A 22,426-nucleotide genomic window follows, 5' to 3' on the forward strand; every position below is an offset into this window, starting at 1 on the left:
TCGAACCCCGACTCTGAGATACAAGGTCTTCACTGTATCGTACAATTTAAGTGCGTCTCTCAAACTTTTCTTGTATTCCTTTCCGTAGACAAGTCTCTCAGCCAGCGTCTCTTTCGCTTCTCGATAGCTAATGTAATGACCTGGGGCCCGATTCACGAAGCAGTTACGCAAGCACTTACGAACGTGTACATCTTTCCTTAATCTTTGACGGCTTTGGTTACATTTATTAAACAGTTTACAAGCATGAAAACTTACCAATCAACTGTTGTTATTGTTATAAACAGCCTCCTGGTGCTTCGGAGCTCATTAACTGTTTAATAACTGTAAACAAAGCCGCCAAAGATTGAGAAAAGATGTACAGGTTCGTAAGTGCTTGCGTAACTGCTTCGTGAATCTGGCTCCAGGTTCGTAAGTGCTTGCGTAACTGCTTCGTGAATCTGGCCCCAGGATGGTTGAGTATCCCTCGTTCCTGTAGGCTATAAGATCTCTGACTCCATCTAATCAGCAGTTTCGAACCCCAAGTTCTTGTTTGACTTTCATTTTTAATGTTCTACTGCTTCTATACTAATGGTATATTTTAACCTCCAGGCCTGGAACACTGTGTTATATGCATGGACTAAAACGTATTTGCCTATCTTGAGGTTATCTTGAGATGATTTCGGGGCTTTAGTGTCCCCGCGGCCCGGTCCTCAACCAGGCCTCCACACCCAGGAAGCAGCCCGTGACAGCTGACTAACACCCAGGTACCTATTTACTGCTAGGTAACAGGGGCATAGGGTGAAAGAAACTTTGCCCATTGTTTCTCGCCGGCGCCTGGGATCGAACCCAGGACCACAGGATCACAAGTTCAGCGTGCTGTCCGCTCGGCCGACCGGCTCCTTAGGCTAGGCTTTACCCGGCTAGGCTACGTGCCTAGCAGGTATAGCCTAAGGATAAGCTTCGCTACTAGTTCCATCTTCTGGAGCCTCTTAGATTACTTGAGGTAACGGGTCGGTTCAGCGATGGCCTTGCAGGTCGGCGTTCAATTCCCGATGGTGCAAGTGGTTGAACAACGTTCTTCCAACATATCTCTGAAGTGTTACATAGACATACAGGCTTAAGTGCTGTTTTCACACTCATCTTAAACCACCAATCACCTTAAACCACCAATCACCTTAAACCACCAATCACCTTAAACCACCAATCACCTTAAACCACCTAAAATGGTGGTTTGGCACCATTCCTCCCCCCCCTCCCCCCCGGTCCCATCCCAAATCCTTATCCTTACCCCTTCCCAGTGCTATATAGCAGTAATGGCTTGGCGCTTTCCCCTGATAGCTCCCTTCCACCAATAGTTATATCAATATATCTCACACACAAAGACCCAAGTGAAAAAAAAGAATCAAAATACTACACAAAATTTGTATACCGAATTCAGATTATTTAAGTTACGTCTAAATCGACGCTAAGAAGAATGAGAGATGTAGATGTGAGATTAAGAGATAAAGTCTTAACTAATCACTTAAAAAAAATTAAGTTTTTTGCATGCATATTTCTTTTTAACTTTTAATAATTCCCACACGGCGACCGATCACAAAAATCTACCTTCTTAGACATTTGTTATATTTATTATCAAAATTATTAGTTATAATCAGTGATACGTCAAAGTTTTTCCTTTAAACGATAAACTGAACGGGTTAACAATAACTGAATTAGAAGTATGTTGACCAGACCACACACTAGAAAGTGAAGGGACGACGACGTTTCGGTCCGTCCTGGACCATTTACAAGTCGATTGAGAATGGTCCAAGACGGACCGAAACGTCGTCGTCCCTTCACTTTCTAGTGTGTGGTCTGGTCAACATACTTCAACCACGTTATTGTGACTCCTCGCCTGCAACTAAATAGGAATATTCAGGAACAAATACATGAATGCTTAACAAAAAAATACATTAATTCACACAAAAAAATTCCCCCCCCCCAAAAAAAAAGTTTCCATTGACTTTCATTAATATTTTCAACTAATAAATAGCTATTAGCGAGCGTAACCAACGTGAACATTCGTTTTGATATGTGGTCTTTATATATTCACTTTAGGGCCGTAGTTGTGAATTTTACATCAGTGTTCCCTTCATCATCGTTTCTGTGACATTTCCAAACAAGTAAATTTTCCGACGTCGTTTCATGAACCGTTTAAACGCTGTATTGTACTCTATTGTATTTTTTGGGGATAATTTCAGCATTTCACCCACAAGACCAGTACACCGTATACAACACCAATACACCGTATACAACCCCAATACACCCTATTCAACGCCAACACCTATTCAACGCCAACACACCCTATTCAACACCAAATACACCCTATTCAACACCAACACACCGTATACAACGCCAATTACACCATATTTTCAGCCGGCTGACTACATACAACCGCAGCGCGCGCGCATACAACGCCAGCGCGCGCGCATATAACGCCAGGACTTACATCACACATCACAAGGTCAATAGACCATTACAAACTGGCGCGCGGAAATCCCCTTTTCGTGAAGAGAAGAGAGACTTGGAGATTTAGAATCCCAGACAAATGGAAAAGGAAATGGAGAGGGGAAATGGGAATGAAAACAAGAAGAGGAAATAAGAAAATAAGCAAGGGAAAAGAGGGGAAGTAAGTAATTATCAAAAGAATGCACAATGGGAACTATTAGGAGTGAAAGCACCAAGCCATTACGACTATATAGCACTGGGAAGGGGTCAGGATAAGGATTTGGGATGGGACGGGGGGTAAGGAATGGTGCCCCAATCACTTGTGGACGGTCGGGGATTGAACGCCGACCTGCATGAAGCGAGACTGTTGCTCTACCGTCCACCCCAAGCGGCTAGGTTAGATAAAGTTGAAATGAAAAGGGCAAAAAGAAAAATATGAAGTAAAAGTATGGTAGATAGTAGAAAGAAAGTATGGTAGAGTAATTGGACTGAAAAGAAAAGGGAGAAAGTTGGGAGAAAGTTGGGAGAAAGTTGGGAGAAAGTTGGGAGAAAGTGAGGAAAGGTGGTAACAAGGGGAGTATAGTTGTGTTTGAGAATTAAAACAATTCGTCTTTGCTTACGGAATCGACCAATCCATTAAATATGCGACGTTTTAGTCAAAATTCAAGCAAGGAAATATATACGCTCTCTATGCATCTATCTCCATTAGATGTTATGAGCCAAATACACACACACACACTGGTGGTGGGGACCCTCCAGAGGATACCTGATCAACCAGGCTGTGATTCGTACATCCAACAGCCTGGCTGACCAGTCCAGCAACCAGGAGGCCTGGTCGACGACCGGGCCGCGGGGACACCAAGCCCCGAAATCATCTCAAGATAACCATTACCACACCCTTCCACATATGTATTTTTTACTAATTTATCATGCATATCATACCTATCCCGTGGATGGTGGTGGAAAGGGGTTAGCCCGTAATGGGGCCCGTAACCCGTAATGGGGTCTGAGCCCATAATAGGCTCAGGAACTGAATCCCCCATTTAACCAAAGGGGTCATTTTCAGAACCTATTATTTTCCTCTCTCTCAACGACAAAATTTATCACTCATGTCCTGGCTCCAAACGCAGCATCACTCCCAAAAACCACATTTATTCAGCTTGTCTCAGGTTAAAATCATCTCAAATGTCAACACTCGATTTAAACATTGTCTAACATCTCTTCCCTTCCACTAAACATTGAATTAACGGTAGTGGAAGGTGGAAGACCAAACCACATGTCAGAAGGTCCGAAACGACGACATTTCGGTCCGTCCAGGACCGTTATCTAGTCGTGTGTGTGACATACGACCTGATAATGGTCCAGGGTAGACCGAAACGTCGTCGTCTCAGCATTTTCTGATATGTGCTTTGATTATATCTTCAGACATGTTATTGTGACCAGTTGTCTACATCTGACCTACAAACATCTCTTAAAACATCCTCCCTACAGCACCAACCTGATGGTCCTGTTATCCTGCTTTACATTCAGCTACTGGGAACCAAAAGTTTCAAGTAGCACGGGCTATGGTGAGCCCCCTAGTGGACTTACCTAGCACAGGAGCGGGGCTGTAACTCCCTATTACCCATCTTTTCCCCTCTCCCTTCCTTCCCCTTTCCCTTTATCACCCTCCACATGCTCCTCTTGACCTCACGATACGAGTAACACTAATTAACCCCAAAGGTAAAGCACTAATCTCCTCCCTGCCCATTTCTGCGCGGAAAATTATTCCAAATAGCTTGTTCTTCCCATTATCTAATTAAAACAAGGGCGGATACGAACGCGGAAGTGATTCACGAAACCAGGCACGAATGCTTCGAGGTAATGTCGTGGAATATTTTTCAGGTGTTATAATTAGGGTCAAGAGTTCTTGACCCTAATTAGGGTAATCTTGCTCATTAGGCAAAGTAGTTATGGTTAGCCGCGTGTGATCAGGGAGTCTCAGACGACATCTTCACTTCCCATATATTGTCGCCTTCCTGGTAAGATTTTTTTCTTCAGAAAAGGTGCTGTAACTTTTCGAAATATTCTTCTACACTTTCATGTTTTAAATGCTTACATAGAAAACAAATCGGATTATACAGTGTAATACATGTTCAAATTCGATAAATTATAACTAGGATGATGAAAAAGTATTAAATTTTGGGATTTATTATAATGTCAATTACACAGCGTTTAGGACATGTTCTAAACTAAATTCCTGGAGTTTATTTTTCTAGTTGCATTCTGCAATTAGAAAATAAACTATTTGTCCTGCTCAGTAACTGATACAATTCTTTGTTTCCATGTCGGTGGACTGAGAGCACTCGAGGCTTAGACAATATATTACAAATCTGTCTTCCAATCATCTAGTGGACGATTGGATGATTGTGAACCAATCGTCCATGACATCATCGCAAGGTATCCTCTGCATGTTGGAACTTAAGTTCATGATTCACTACGCTGACCTAAATTAAACAGGCTCTCTGACTGTGTATAGATCAAATAAACAAAGTATTGCCAATTCCTTACGTCCTCTTCTAAGAGAATACAACCTCAGTATTTGCCAAGTGAAGAAGCAGCCTTATACGCCTATTCACCTGTTATTGTGAACTGGGCCTGAGAAATTGACGTATTAAGAAGAATGGGATTTCAGTCAAGATCGACGAGGATGACGATAGTACTGTGTCTATATCTGACTTCGGTGACGGACATTCGGCAGGACTTTTCCAGCCCCACACCAAGATGTTACACGACTAAAGACTGCATTCAATCTACCATCTACTCAATCTACAATCTACTTATGCCTGTGCCACCTCTTGTGGTGGATTAATCTTTAACAACAACAGGCTCTTTGTCCAGTTTGCAAGAGTTCTATTTGGCAGTTAGTTTTCAAATCAACTAAATCACAAAACCATCTACCAAATGTAATTACCCACTAATAGCTGAACATTTCCCCTCACAACTGTTGATTGTGAGGGGAAAGTGTTTGCAACACTTTCTCTCAAGGAATGTGTATGCTTCAAAATAACTTTCTTTGTACAACCAGTCATGAAGAAACATAAAAAGAAAACGGTCGTGAAAGCTTGGTCTGTTTCTCCTTGTGGTTAGTAATTTGCTGTGTCGAGTTATGGCCCTATAAATCACACGAGAAATGGTGCCTTTCCTGCAAGTTCTCAGACTCACTCAATCTCGCTCTCTCCTTCACATGGGAAGCTGGTGCTTCCGGAAGGATGCCCTGCACTTCTTGGTCGTATTCTAGGTGGCCCTTGCACAGACCTAAGGTGGTACTCGAGGTAGCCCCTTCACAGACCCAAAGTGGTACTCGAATAGGCCCTTCACAGACACAAAGTGGTACTCGAATAGGCCCTTCACAGACCCAAGGTGGTAATCGAAGTAGCCCCTTCACAGACCCAAGGTGGTACTCGAAGTAGCCCCTTCACAGACCCAAGGTGATACTCGAGGTAGGCCCTTGCACAGACCCAAGGTGGTACTCTAAGTAAGCCCTTCACCGTCTCAACCGGCTTGAGGCAGGCTCTCCACTACATCCGGGAGGGATACGAAACATCACTGCCTTCTGATGGTATGTGAAGCAGACTTTAATTCCCCGCTTTTTGACAATACATTTTTTATCGTCAGAATGGAGGAAAAACAGACGAGATCATGAGACGAAAAGATCATGCGAAAAGGACATTAAGTAGTAAGAAGATGAAGAAGGAGGTAGTGCTAAGATGTTCAAGCAGAAAGACAACGTTTCGTACATTTCTTCCTAGAGAACCAAGCAACATATTGGGCCTCGCATATTTCGCCAGGCCCAAGTCGAGACAAAAATTTAAAACGTCTTCTGCTTAAAAGGTAATCTTGGAGAGGTTTATGGCGTTAATATCTCTGCGGACATGCCTCCAGAAGCACAAAGAGCGTCCAGGCTGTGGCATGGCATGTGAAATCGTCCCAAACCTCTACTGATTTGGACTGAAATGATGTTTTGGAAACAAAATTCACAGGTGAATTTCCCATTTGGTTGATTTTATTTGATCTACAAAAGCCACTATTTTACTAGCTGTATCATTCAAACTAGAACTAATTATACATCTATAATACCACTTTAACTTGTAGGATTGGTAGCTGGAGTTAAAGGATTAGTAATTGCAGTTAAAGGTGGTTAATATGACTGCTTTCAATGCAACGTCTACTGATGTTATAGCCGCTTTCAGTGCAATCGAATCTCAACTGCTGTTATTGCTGCTTTCAATACAATCTCAACAGCTGTTAATGCTGCTTTCAATACAATCACAACTGCTGTTATTGCTGCTTTCAATACAATCACAACTGCTGTTATTGCTGCTTTCAATACAGTCACAACTGCTGTTATTGCTGCTTTCAATACAATCTCAACAGCTGTTAATGCTGCTTTCAATACATTCTCAACAGCTGTTAATGCTGCTTTCAATACAATCTCAACAGCTGTTAATGCTGCTTTCAGTTCACCCCTTATCGCTATCGTCTCCTGCTGTTACTCCCATACTACTAATACCACCATCATTTCACAACCAGCAGCATACGCGCACACAAGGCTCTCAACAGAAACCAGATAACGAAAAACAAAATACATTTCAATCAACACACTCAGCGGCCCTTGGGCCGTGCAATTGAGCAGTACAACAGTGACGTAGTCAATGTTGAGCTGACCAAAGGCTTCAGACCTTTGGTCAGAAGGTCAGACCTTTGGTCAGAAGGTCAGACCTTTGGTCAGAAGGTCAGACCTTTGGTCAGAAGGTCAGACCTTTGGTCAGAAGGTCAGACCTTTGGTCAGAAGGTCAGACCTTTGGTCAGAAGGTCAGACCTTTGGTCAGAAGGTCAGACCTATGGTCAGAAGGTCAGCGCTTTCATTCATCAGCGTCTTGTTTACTAATAATGCATCAATGATCTTCGTTGATGGCCTATTGACATAGCTCGGGTGCAGGGGGGAGGGGTTGTGTAAAACCCTGGTTTGTGCCTCGGAGAGGCTACGGGATCCAGTAAGTTCAGTAGAACTTCGGTTTCAACCCTTTAACCCTGTCGTAGCTCAGTCGATTAAGGCAGTGTCTGGGATGCTCCCGGACGCAGGTTCGAATCCTCGTCACGGCCCTTGTGGATTTGTTCGTTGATGGATTATTTTAATTATACTAACACATCTGAGGGAAACAATGGAAGATGGAGATTATAGAAAGAAGGAGAGATATAGAAGGTTAAATTACAAATTACTTATTGAGGAGAAAGTGTCAAGCCATTACGACTTTATAGCACTGGGAAGGGGTCAGGATAAAGATTTGGGATGGGACGGAGGGTGAGGAATGGTACCCAACCACTTTGACGGTCGGGGATAGGGAAAATGTTAAAGCTCGCAATGGTCACCACCCCGAGCTACAAGGACACGCTGTTTATCATTGACACAGATGAAGTTAAACATCTCAATTGCTTTTTTTAAATTATTATTATTTTCTACCACAGACGTGGCCAGACATTTACAATGCTAACCAGAATATATACATTTTCTTCTGTCCTCCATGGACAGGCTGAGAGATTTGCTAAACATATAGTTCAGGGATTTATTGAGCAATTAACCAAAGAAGGTGATTGTAGTGCTTTTAAAATGCTAATCTAACCTACATATATAGATACATAAACACACAGATTTACGTTTGTCCTACATAAACAGTGTTCAATGTGTCTTTGTCTCAGTTGCTGGTAGGTCATGCCATCGTAGTTGGGAATAGTTGAGACATTACTTAAACACAAAAGTGGTGTCTTTCACACAATCCACCTTCCTTGAAGCGATTAGACGGACACTTAAGTGTTTTAATAATAGTATACACGAGTGCTCACTTATCCCTATAAGTGTTGATAATAGCAGAAAACCATGTTCCTCTGAGTCAAGAATTCAAATGTCTAAGAATTCTTAGACAATTGCATGCCTAAGAATGTCTGCACTTCCCAACTGTATTAATCAATATCTGCAAGAGACAATGTCTCTTTCTCTTGAGGTTATCTTGAGATGATTTCGGGGGTTTAGCGTCCCCGCGGCCCGGTCCTCGACCAGGCCTCCACCCCCAGGAAGCAGCACGTGACAGCTGACTAACACCCAGGTACCTATTTTACTGCTAGGTAACAGGGACATAGGGTGAAAGAAACTGCCCATTGTTTCTCGCCGGCGCCTGGGAACGAACCCAGGATCACAAGTCCAGCGTGCTGTCCGCTCGGCCGACCGGCTCCCGGTGGCATTATAGAGCATATTAGTGGCTTCTCTGAGGGGGCAGTTGTCTTAAGGTATTCTTAGAGATGCAGTGAGAGAAGGTAATAATGTTTTGTGAATAGTGTTGAGAAAGGCAGCGTTTTATCTCCCTGGGGGGGGGGAGGATAGGTAGAAAGGAATTATCAAGGGAAAACACCAAACCATTATGGCTATATAGTACTTGGAAGGGGTCAGCATAAGGATCTGGGAAGGGACGGGGGGAAGGAATGGTGTCTAACCACTTGGACGGTCGGGGATTGAACGCCGACCTGCATGAAGCAAGACCGTCGCTCTACCGTCCAGCCTAAGCGCTTAGGACTCGGGACTTAGGACTTGGGACTCGGGTCTATCTCCCCCTTCCACGCATCCCTCTCTAACCCTAATCTCTCCTTCCCTCCCTCTTCTCAATTTCCTTTTCCACCCTCTCCTTCCCTCTCCTCCTGTCTCCCCCTCTCCACCTGTGATGGTATACGGATTAATCAGTTGCAACAGTTGCAACAGCATGCATCACAGACGGGTAGCATCGGAGGTGTTACAATGCAGCCAATCAATGCTGGGGATTAAACCTATGTGAGTGTGCCCCAGAACTCGCCGAAATAAAGCACTGAAATGTCCTTGAGACGATTTTCCATTCACATTTAAAATATATTTTGCTTCTCGATAACAACTCTACGGTATTTGCCCGCCACATTTCACCATGACTTCATGATACAATATTGAAATAATCTAGATGTGAATAAATCCACAAGGGCCGTGATGAGGGTTCGAACCTACGTCCGGGATGATCCCAGGACGTTATGGGATCTTGGGATTCCAGGAGAATGATTGGTAATTTGATATATCACGCTATTGTGGTTTGTGTGTGTACCTAAAAGGGAGCCGGTCGGCCGAGCGGACAGCACGCTGGACTTGTGGTCCTGGGTTCGATCCCAGGCGCCGGCGAGAAACAATGGGCAGTTTCTTTCACCCTATGCCCCTGTTACCTAGCAGTAAAATAGGTACCTGGGTGTTAGTCAGCTGTCACGGGCTGCTTCCTGGGGGTGGAGGCCTGGTCGAGGACCGGGCCGCGGGGACACTAAAAAGCCCAGAAATCATCTCAAGATAACCTCAAGATAACCATGTTGCAAGACCTCTGCCAACTCTGCAGCATCTTAGATGATCAGAACAATTATATATTATATATGGAGATCTATTTAACACGTGGAAAGTTAATTTTCATACCTCAGAAGAAACTCTCTCAAACACCCAACCAGTTCTCGCAAATTCGTAAAGTCAATATTGACTTATTAACTACGTGCATAGGTGATATACTAAACATAATAGATACCCTTAAAAAGATTCATAGAAAACACCGACCTTACCTAACCTTGTTAGTATCTTAAGATAAGCATCTTATTGCTTCGTAATTACAATTATTACTTAACCTATACCTATTATAGGTTAGGTAATAATTGTAATTACGAAGCAATAAGATGCTTATCTTAAGATACTAACAAGGTTAGGTAAGGTCGGTGTTTTCTATGAATCTTTTTAAGGGTATCTATTATGTTAAGTATGTCACCTATGCACATATTTAATAAGTCAACATTGACTTATTAAATTTGCGAGAACGGGTTGCAACACCAAGTACCAAAAAACATGCAGGTGGGGGGGGGGGGGGAATATTAACACATTCACTAAATACAGAATAAAAATGTTATGAAATTTACAACATTATCATAAATGCTGAAATGTACGGTTATCTTGAGGTTATCTTGAGATGATTTCGGGGCTTTAGTGTCCCCGCGGCCCGGTCCTCGACCAGGCCTCCACCCCCAGGAAGCAGCCCGTGACAGCTGACTAACTCCCAGGTACCTATTTACTGCTAGGTAACAGGGGCATTCAGGGTGAAAGAAACTTTGCCCATTTGTTTCTGCCTCGTGCGGGAATCGAACCCGCGCCACAGAATTACGAGTCCTGCGCGCTATCCACCAGGCTACGAGGCCCCTCGGACAGACGGTGGGTGACTATTCTGCGGGGGAGGAGTCACAACGTGGCTGAAGTATGTTGACCAGACCACACACTAGAAGGTGAAGGGACGACGACGTTTCGCACCGTCCTAGACCATTCTCAAGTCGATTGTCGATACGTCGTCGTCCCTTCACCTTCTAGTGTGTGGTCTGATCAAGCTGACTATTCTGTTTCTGGGAAGATGATACAAAATGGTTAACTGTAAGGGAAAGGTCATATTAATTAACTGGTTCACCTCTGATCATGCTGTTTAAGATTCGCTACTCAGAACAATAAGTTCCAGTAGCACGGGCTATGGTGAGCCCGTATCTGATCATGCCAATTAAAGGCATGATATAATGCCAGCGTCCACCCCCCCCCCCTCCACCTCTTCTACCTACATCAATTATCAAACGAAGCAATATGTTAGAGAAACAGCGGTTAAAGGCCTTCCGTATGCAACCGAAATGACGGCGCTGTTGGGCACGGCCCCACCAAAATACCACGTCCAAACCCCACACGGGTGATTAGCGAAGGCGTCATAATGGTCTATAAGCAGCTTGTTAGGTGAAGGAATTGTAATAGTCCACTATAATCACCAATTCAAGCTGCTGCTGCATTCTCATAACTGCTTCGTAGCCAAATAGTAGTTGGTTTCCGTCAATCACAATGCAATAAATTTGCAGTTTTGCAACATTGCATAGGAAAACTAGTTAGTAGCCAGCACAAACTGTCTTGTAAAAGTCTCTGAATGCCAAGGGCAATGCTATCCAACCATATGACCCTTACCCACGATATCCAACTCGCTTACATGATCCCAGAAACGTTATCCAGGCCGTGTACATCAACGTTATCCAGGCCGTGTGTATCACCCCAACAACGGTACATAGTCCGTCAACATTGCCCGGGGGGCCTATTGTGTTTCAAGGCAAAAATCTATATTTGTTTTCCAGTCTATCTCCACACAGTGAATTCGTGTGGCCACCTTCACACACTGACAACCCTTCCCTCACTCCTGGCCTCATTCTGCCACCAAAAGCACTCTGCCACCAGCTTGACAACACGAATTGCCAAGCTGTCAATCTGCGGTGAATGTTCTCCCTCTATCTCTGGTGCAATGGTGTTCAATACGCAAGAGTAGAGCGTATATTAATATTAATATATTAATATAAGTATATAATATATTAATATTAATATTAAGTATATTAATATAAGTATATTAATACATCTGAAGATGTATTAATATACGAAAGTACTTAAGGAAATTCCCGTTTCATTTTTCCTCCGTGGTCTGACATTGTCATATATATATATATATATATATATATATATATATATATATATATATATATATATATATATATATATATATATATATATATATATATATATATATAAATTTGTGAGGGTACCACCTCTGGTGCCAATGTGGGGACCCATAGCCTCGGAGAAGAAAATAAAAAGTATTCAGAGGAGACCTTGTGGTTTCTCACTGAACACTAATATTATCTTCTCCTACCACCCCCATTCTTTTGTATGTGCACATATATATTTGCTTTATTTGAACTTTGTTACAAAAAAGGAGTTACATATAGGTTACAAAGATGGTTATCATAGGTTGTTTTATATATCTTTATCGCTCAGGTTGCTAGGAGTGGTGAAGTGGCCCATTAAAGATTTCGAGGGTATTAGGTGCAGATGATTGTCATGAGGAGATAAAGGAATAAGAATAGGAAAGAATTGGGAAAGTCGAAGGAAAAAGACTGGAGAAGGAAGGAATTTGGGTAAAATACGAATAGCAATATTGGGGAAATCAGGTGAGAGGAGCAACAAGGAGGAGGAAGTGCTATATTACACTATTGCAAGTCCTGTTTGACCTGTTTGACGTCTCGGTCAGACAAGGCGGACAATCAACACCTAGTCTCATCAGCGGCTGTCTCCTGAGACGACACATTTCCTGAATAACTGTTGTTGGTGACAAGGATTTGAGTCGGGTTGGACATGTATATATAACAAAGGGGATATTAATAGGGTATTAAAAGTATCAACACAAGACAGAACACGAAACAATGGGTATAAATTGGATAAGTTTAGATTTAGGAAAGACTTGGGTAAATACTGGTTCAGTAACAGGGTTGTTGATTTGTGGAACCAATTGCCGCGTAACGTGGTGGAGATGGGGTCCCTGGATTGTTTCAAGCGCGGGTTGGACATGTATATAAGTGGGATTGGGTGGTTATAAATAGGAGCTGCCTCGTGTGAGCCAATAGGCTTTCTGCAGTTACCTTTATTCCTATCTTCTTATGCAAGACATATTGCTCGTTCCAAGATCAACATTACCTAGTTCCTTAATCACCCAAGATCTGTATCTCTCAAACCTACGTAACACATTATATGCATATTCCACGACCCATAATCTTATCACACCTAAGACACCTTACTGTAATATCCTACAGGACTTTGTGTTCTAACTTTCAAACTTTCAGTTGATTGATAAAGATTAAGCCACCAAAGAGGTGACACGGGCATGAATAGCCCGTAAGAAACTTTCAGTTGTCGTAGATTCGCTACCTGGAACACAAAGTTCCAAGTAGCACGGGCTATGGCGAGCCCAAACAAAAAACTTTCAGTTCGTTTGTATATTATTATATAGCCACGACACGCAGACTTACAGGCGCACACTAGTCCGTGCAAAATGGACACGCGGAGCCACGACACTCGTTTTCTATAACCAGGAAAAAATTAATCCCAAACGAGTACAAGACCTGGGGAGCGAGTGTCCCCAGAGTGCGTGCTAATGCATGTTGACTGCGAGTGTTGCAGACCGTGACGGCTCATCAACACGGGTAATGCACCGCAAAAACTGTAGATAATTCCCCCATGTTGATCAGCGCCCAACACCCTGATCTAGAACTGAAATTACCAGCCATTAAACGTTCATTTAACAAGAGGGGGAACTATGTTTTTCTGTGAAGATTATGGTAATTTTTTCCCAGTTATTTTGAAAATGAAAAAAAATATATTCCTCAAAACAGATTGCAACTTCCGTTTAAACCTGGCTTATGGCAGTTAAGTGTTCGACAGTTTATTGCACCGTTGGATACATTTCAACTGATAAATGTTTGCGAAAATGAGTCTATTTCAACCTCGGAAATGATCTTTGAGTCGAGGCAAAACTATGAAGAGTCACGATGTGTATTTCAAAATATTCCCGCTTGGCTCCAAGGATACAAAATTACAGTTTTGTAGAATATGAGTCACAATAACGTGGCTGAAATATGTTGACCAGACCACACACTAGAAGGTGAAGGGACGACGACGTTTCGGTCCGTCCTGGACCATTCTCAAGTCGATTCTCAAGTCGATTCTCAAGTCGATAATCGACTTGAGAATGGTCCAGGACGGACCGAAACGTCGTCCTCCCTTCATTTTCTAGTGTGTGTGGTTTGGTCAACAATTATAGCTTTATTTACAGCTTAGTACAGAATATGTAAACATATTACATCTATTAATTCCCTTTCCTGTTCCTTCCCCCCTTCCTTCCCTTCTTCCCCTTCCACGTATCATCCATCCCTTCCCTTCCCCAAGGATCCCAAATCCCAACTCCTGAATCTATGACAAGTTTAAATTCCACGTAAAAAAAATGGCGTTTTAACTCCCTTTTCTAAATTCACCAATTTCTACTTATCATAACGAATCCATTATGTCCGGCATGCAGCTCCACCATTTCCGCTAATGACTTTAATGAAGAATTAACGAACTACGGCCACATTTACTGTCATCTAGAGCATTATCTTTTATCGTTCTTCTGTTTTCTGCATCTCAGGCACGACATGCATCTTCAAGATTGTTTGCTGAACAGTGATTGCTAATACTGGTTCATGTCACGTTAAACTTTTTGATGTGTAGTGCCTCGCAGATGTCAAGCCGCCTGCTATCGCTGTGATTTCTGTGTTGTTAAGACTTCTCTGGTGATGGTTAAGGCAACTTTAATTCCCTGGAGCAAGAGGTAGTAATGATCCCTTGCGGGCTACAAGCAGCTACAGTTCCCTAGACCCAAGATTTTTTAAAAAATTCAATGACAGCGCATTTACCAGTTAACCGACAGTTGAGAGGCGGGACCAAAGAGCCAAAGCTCAACCCCCGCAAGCACAACTAGATAAGTACAGCCACAGGTCCCCTTCTTAACTCAGATAACAATAAAACACTGATAATCACCCCAAACTACTGTTGCCTAACATATAAAATGCAATTATCAGTAATTATGTAATCCCCCCCCTCCCCCCCATACTCACTCTCATCGCCAGACTCTCAATAAGAAAACTCTCAAGAGCCATTAATAGTTTTAGAAAAACTTTAATATAACCGTAACCTTGTACTTAACATTTATATATAAAAAATGCATTTCAAAAGGTAATGGAAGGAAATGCCAAAAGTTTTCACAAGAATTTGACTTCTTTGATGATGGGCTATTAAGACGTTTATATTTTTATATCCAGGAGTCTTTTCTTAGCATGAATGGGAATAAATGAGGAAAATGTCAGCACGTCTCAGACTCCCTGACGAGTGAAGAACTAAACAAATTTAAATACAAAAATGCAGCCCAAACGTCTCAAGATTACATGGAATTAGTGACGTCTCAAGAGGACATCTTGTGAGAGTTCACTGACTTGGATAAGTCTTCTCTCACTACTCTTTAAAAGGAAATATTCTATGTCGTGATTGTTGGTGCAACCCGTTCTCGCACTTTCGTACAGTCAATATTGACTTATTAAATACGTGCATATGTGAAAATAAATATAAATAGGTAAACTAAAATATTCACAATAAATTAGTATGTCACATATGCACGTATTTAATAAGTCAATATTGACTATACGAAAGTGCGAGAACGGGTTGGTTGGTGACACTTGGCCTGATTGGAAGGACACGAGGCCTCATTGGAAGGACACGAGGCCTCATTGGAAGGACACGAGGCCTCATTGGAAGGACACGAGGCCTCATTGGAAGGACACTTGGCCTGATTGGAAGGACACTTGGCCTGATTGGAAGGACACTTGGCCTGATTGGAAGGACACTTGGCCTCATTGGAAGGACACTAGGCCTCATTGGAAGGACACTAGGCCTCATTGGAAGGACACTAGGCCTCATTGGAAGGGCACTTGGCCTCATTGGAAGGACACTTGGCCTGATTGGAAGGACACTTGGCCTGATTGGAAGGACACTTGGCCTCATTGGAAGGACACTAGGCCTCATTGGAAGGACACTAGGCCTCATTGGAAGGGCACTAGGCCTCATTGGAAGGACACTTGGCCTCATTGGAAGGACACTAGGCCTCATTGGAAGGGCACTAGGCCTCATTGGAAGGACACTAGGCCTCATTGGAAGGACACTTGGCCTGATTGGAAGGACACTTGGCCTGATTGGAAGGACACGAGGCCTGATTGGAAGGACACTTGGCCTCATTGGAAGGACACTTGGCCTGATTGGAAGGACACTTGGCCTGATTGGAAGGACACGAGGCCTGATTGGAAGGACACGAGGCCTGATAGGAAGGACACATGACCTGATTGGAAATTTCACTTGTCTAGAATTATTCTTTAACTTTGGCTTAATTCCTCCGCTTCTCTTTACGTTGTGTCAAATATCTAGAATTATATTTAAAATGTAATTATTCTTAGCTAACCAGAAACCTTCAACTTTTTAATTCAAATTCCAAAATTATATTCATAAATCATTGTGCATTTATAATCGAGTCAGATGACACAATGTTATTGCACTTCACATTGAAGAAAGTTTTAATAACAAACATAAAATGTAACATTGTAATATAAGGCATAAAAAAGATAAGAATTTAGAAATTTAACGTGTCATTGTTTTATAGAAATCCTTAACACTAAATCATTAACTGCCTTCCAGAAACGCTAACCGTGTTTGGTGGCTTTGTAGGAATGAACAAATCCCAATCTTTCAACCCGTTCTCGCACTTGCTTTTAGTCAATATTGGCTTAATAAGTGCATATGTGACATACTAATCGACTGTGAATATTTTAGTTTACCTTGAAAAGCTTCACAGAAAACACCGACCTCACCTAACCTTCTTAGTATATTAAGCATCTTATTACCTTCTTAATTACAATTATTACTTAACATATACAGTTGATAGGTTAAGTAATAATTGTAAATAAGAAGCAGTAAGATGCTTATCTTAACATACTAAGAAGGTTAGGTGAGGTCGGTGTTTTCTGTGAAGCTTTTCAAGGTAAACTAAAATATTCACAATCAAATAGTATGTCACATATGCACTTATTAAGCCAATATTGACTAAAAGCAAGTGCAAGAACGGGTTGCAATCTTTTGTAATCTCACCAATCCATTGTACCTTCTAGTGAATAAATTATCATTAATCATTAATCATTAATCATTATAACACTTGTTAGATCAATAGGAAAAACTTACAACTTACCATTAGAGCCGTGGGATTAATATTAGCAAAACATAAATATTGCAATATTGTAGTATTTTAATAAGAAAATGTCAGAGATAAATAAATTAAAAACAATTCAGGTACAAATCAAGATAAAAATCAATGTTACATGAGCTGCATTTATGGATCGTATTTCAATAGGATTTAATTGATTAATAATTCAATGTACCCAGCGGGATGTATGTCTGTCTGTCTGCCTTCTCTGTCGACTAGTTATTCTTCTGTCTCGTGTAGACCTTTTGCACACATATATAAACCATTCATTCTTAAATTAAAGTTCCTAACTATCAAGTTTATATTTCGGGAAAAGTTTGAGTGATAAGTGTCTGAAAGAGCTAATTTTTGTTTGCTGGATGAGCGATTTCCTTCAGACAAGCGGTTGTCATTTAAAATTCTCAATTGCAGGTGTGAACACCTGGTTCCAGATTCACGAAGTAGTTATGCAAGTACTTACGAATCTGGGGACCAGATTCACGAAGCAGTTACGCAAGTACTTACGAATCTGGGGACCAGATTCACGAAGCAGTTACGCAAGTACTTACAAACCTGGGGCCAGATTCACGAAGCAGTTACGTAAGCACTTACGAACGTGTACATCTTTCCTCAATCTTAGACGGGTTTGGTTACATTTATTAAACAGTTTACAAGCATGAAAATCAACTGTTGTTATTGTTATAAACAGCCTCCTGGTGCTTCGGAGCTCATTAACTGTTTAATAATTGTAAACAAAGCCGCCAAAGATTGAGAAAAGATGTACAAGTTCGTAGGTGTTTGCGTAAGTGCTTTCGTGAATCTGGCCCCAGGCCTCCTGGTTGCTGGACTGATCAACCAGGCTGTTAGACGCGGCTGCTCGCAGCCTGACGTATGCTACAGAAAATCCTTTGTCGAAGTGCCTATCTCACTTCGAAGATGGATGAAAGGACTTCACCCTGAGGAGTCAGACGAGGCAGCGTTGGAGAGGTCTTGAGGGAATACAATCTAAATGGATCTTTTATTTGGGCTCTGTGTGGGTCTAGTGTGTGGTGGTGCAAAGCTGTGGAGAGAGAGGCTTGTATAGCTGTGATGTTGCCTTGATCTGAAACACCTAGATCTGCCAGCATTCTGACCACACCATGCTTATATTCTGACCACACCATGCTTATATTCTGACCACACCATGCTTATATTCTGAACACACCATGCCTATATTCTGACAACACCATGCTTATTTTCTGACCACACCATGCTTATATTCTGACCACACCATGCTTATATTCTGACCACACCATGCTTATATTCTGACCACACCATGCTTATATTCTGACCACACCATGCCTATATTCTGACCACACCATGCTTATATTCTGACCACACCATGCTTATATTCTGACCACACCATGCTTATATTCTGACCACACCATGCTTATATTCTGACCACACCATGCCTATATTCTGACCACACCATGCTTATATTCTGACCACACCATGCCTATATTCTGACAACACCATCCTTATATTCTGACCACACCATGCTTATATTCTGACAACACCATCCTTATATTCTGACAACACCATCCTTATATTCTGACAACACCATCCTTATATTCTGACCACACCATGCTTATATTCTGACCACACCATGCTTATATTCTGACCACACCATGCTTATATTCTGACCACACCATGCTTATATTCTGACCACACCATGCTTATATTCTGACCACACCATGCTTATATTCTGACCACACCATGCTTATATTCTGACCACACCATGCCTATATTCTGACCACACCATGCTTATATTCTGACCACACCATGCTTATATCCTGACAACACCATCCTTATATTCTGACCACACCATGCTTATATTCTGACCACACCATGCTTATATTCTGACTACACCATGCTTATATTCTGACCACACCCTTCTTACACCCTACCCACACCCTTCCTACACCCTACCCCCCCTTAACCACACCCTACCCCCCCCCTGCCTATACACCCTTCTTATAGTTTTTCATCTTACCATCAGGCGATTAATGAACGCAATCTTCGTCAATAACTCATCTCGTTACTCATTAATCGACAGTGGATTCATCACGTTACTCATCAGTAACTCATTGTGAGGAAAGTGGGGCATTTCTGTTTGCATTGTTGGTAAACACAGTTTGGGGCTAAGCTTTTGTTTTAAGGCAGAGCACAAGAACCGAACTGCATATGTATATTATGCTAGATTTGATGTGGATTCGAACCCTCATCACGGCCCTTGTGGATTTGTTCATTAGGCTAGGATTTTGATCTGAGGATAGACACTGTATCCTGGGTTATCCAGACTACAGTCTGCTAATCCTATTTAATACAGGCTTAAAATTAATGATGGGATCGATGTGCAGTTGTCCTATCCTACTCAGGGTTCGAATTACACAAGCTCGCTCTATCTATCCAACCACTTGGAGTGGACGGTAGAGCGACGGTCTCGCTTCCTGCAGGTCGGCGTTCAATCCCCCAATCGTCCATAAGTGGTTGGACACCATTCCGTTCCCCTGTTCCATCCCAAATCTTTATAGCACTGGGAAAGGGTCTTGATATGGTCTTATGGCTTGGTGCTTTCCCCCTGATAATTCCCTCCCCCTCGCTCTCTCGCACGCTCACACACACACACACGGGTACACTCGCGTCTGAGAATCTGAGTAAGCATCCTTTATCAAATTGTAATAAACCTATTCCAATGATTGGATCTGATCCTTGCGGCAGTTGTGTCAGGTCGGGGGCATGAAGATTGTGAGGACGTTCGATCCTCTCCCACCATTCAATATTGGAATGGAGTTTGATCTGTCTGAGTACCTGCTCGAGTGTCCTCAGAAGGTATTTGGGAGAAATGAGTTCTATTTCAAATATACGTAAACGGTATGTGTGTGTGTGTGTGTGTGTGTGTGTGTGTGTGTGTGTGTGTGTGTGTGTGTGTGTGTGAGTGTGAGTGAGTGAGTGCGTGAGTGAGTGATATATGCATATCAAGCCAACCAATCATAGATGCAGTGAGAATGCTCAACCGTCTTGCATCGTCTTACAAGGAGCAGAGCCCCTGCTAAGAGGGTGTAGCTAAGGGCATCTTTGGGGTCGAATGCCATTCATGAAATCCTTGAAGAACAGCTGTTCAACCAGCAGAAGAAGGTGGAAGAAAGAATAGGTGATTTAGATGCACAAGCGGCTCTGTACGTCCTCATAAGGTGCCTGGCTTTGCCCAATTGACCTGTTTCTTAAGGTGTGCCTCTTCTTTCATTAGCAAAAAATTAATATAAGACAAACTCTTGAAAAGAGAGATCCATGAAAGTGTTAAGACATCTGTTGACCAGACCACACACTATTAGGTGAAGGGACGACGACGTTTCGGTCCGTCCTGGAACATTCTCAAGTCGATTGACTTGAGAATGGTCCAGGACCTAAACGTCGTCGTCCCTTCACCTTCTAGTGTGTGGTCTGGTCAACATACTTTAGCCACGTTATTGTGACTCATCGTGACTTAGACATCTCCCCGAAAGATGGCCCAACAACTTATACTGGACGGTAGAGTGTCGGCCTCGCTTCCTGCAGGTCGGCGTTCAATCCCCGACCGTCCACAAGTGGTGGGGCACCATTCCTTTCCTCCGTCCCATCCCAAATCCTTATCCTGACCCCTTCCCAGTGCTATATAGTCGTAAGGATTAGCGCCTTCTCTTCATAATTACCGCCTCTGAAGGAAAACCAGAGGGGACTAAGCAGTGCTTCCAGTTAGACTGCGGTGGTATAAGTATAAGGAAGTCAACACAGAGGGCATTGCCAGCGTCCTTATCACCGACCAGTGCTGCTGCTGCTGCTGCTGCTGCTGCTGACCATGTCGTAGCTCAGTCGATTAACGCAGCGTCTGGGATTCTCTCGGACGCAGGTTCGAATCCTCTTCACGGCCCTTGTGGATTTCCTCATTTGATGCATCACGCTATTGTGATTTGTGAGTAACCTGATCACAATTAAGAATCATTTACCCTCGTCACCGAGAGATCAAAGCTCTGAATTATCCTTCAATTTCAGACCAATTATTTTTTCCCAGTTTAACGAGTGCATGCTGCCCTCTGGCGCCATTATGGGGCAAGCAATGAGGGCTTTTCCGATGGTGTCTAATAAGGCGTGAGCAACATGAACGTGCTCAGGGAGCAATACTCCTTATTATAATTACTCCTGTGCACGCACACCCGCCGCTCAACCTAGTAATGAGCGTCCACTGCTGCCAGTAATGGTCGCTATGAGTGTCGTTAGTGAACGAGGTAGAGGGCCAGCGGTGGCACCCCCCGTCACCACCGCTACACTGTTATCTTGAGATGATTTCGGGGATTTAGTGTCCCCGCGGCCCGGTCCTCGACCTGGCCTCCACCCCCAGGAAGCAGCCCGTGACAGCTGACTAACAACCAGGTACCTATTTTACTGCTAGGTAACAGTGGCATAGGGTGAAAGAAACTCTGCCTATTGTTTCTCGCCGGCGCTTGGGATCGAACCCAGGACCACAGGATTACAAGTCCAGCGTGCTGTCCGCTCGGCCGACCGGCTCCCATAAGTATGGCTAAAGTATGTTGACCAGACCACACACTAGAAGGTGAAGGGACGACGACGTTTCAGTCCGTCTTGGACCATTTACAAGTCGATTGTCAAGACTTGACCTCAATCGACTTGAAAACGGTCCAATACGGACCGAAACGTCGTCGTCCCTTCACCTTCTAGTATGTGGTCTGTTTGACGACTTGAGAACGGTCAAATACGGACCGAAACGTCGTCGTCCCTTCACCTTCTAGTGTGTGATCTGTTTGTCGACTTGAATATGGTCCAGGACGGACCGAAACGTCGTCGTCCCTTCACCTTCTAGTGTGTGGTCTGTTTGTCGACTTGAGAACGGTCCAATACGGACCGAAACGTCGTCATCCCTTCACCTTCTAGTGTGTGATCTGTTTGTCGACTTGAAAACGGTCCAATACGGACCGAAACGTCGTCGTCCCTTCACCTTCTAGTGTGTGGTCTGTTTGTCGACTTGAGAACGGTCCAATACGGACCGAAACGTCGTCGTCCCTTCACCTTCTAGAGTGTGGTCTGGTCGACAAAATAAACGTCTTTTGTAACATCTTTGTAACATCTTTCTCCACCTCCAGCAGCGTGTTCCCTAATTACAGCTCAACTTTAAGAGAGCGAGCGAT

This window comes from Procambarus clarkii, chromosome 77 (assembly GCF_040958095.1).
Source record: "Procambarus clarkii isolate CNS0578487 chromosome 77, FALCON_Pclarkii_2.0, whole genome shotgun sequence".
NCBI lineage: Eukaryota > Metazoa > Arthropoda > Malacostraca > Decapoda > Cambaridae > Procambarus > Procambarus clarkii.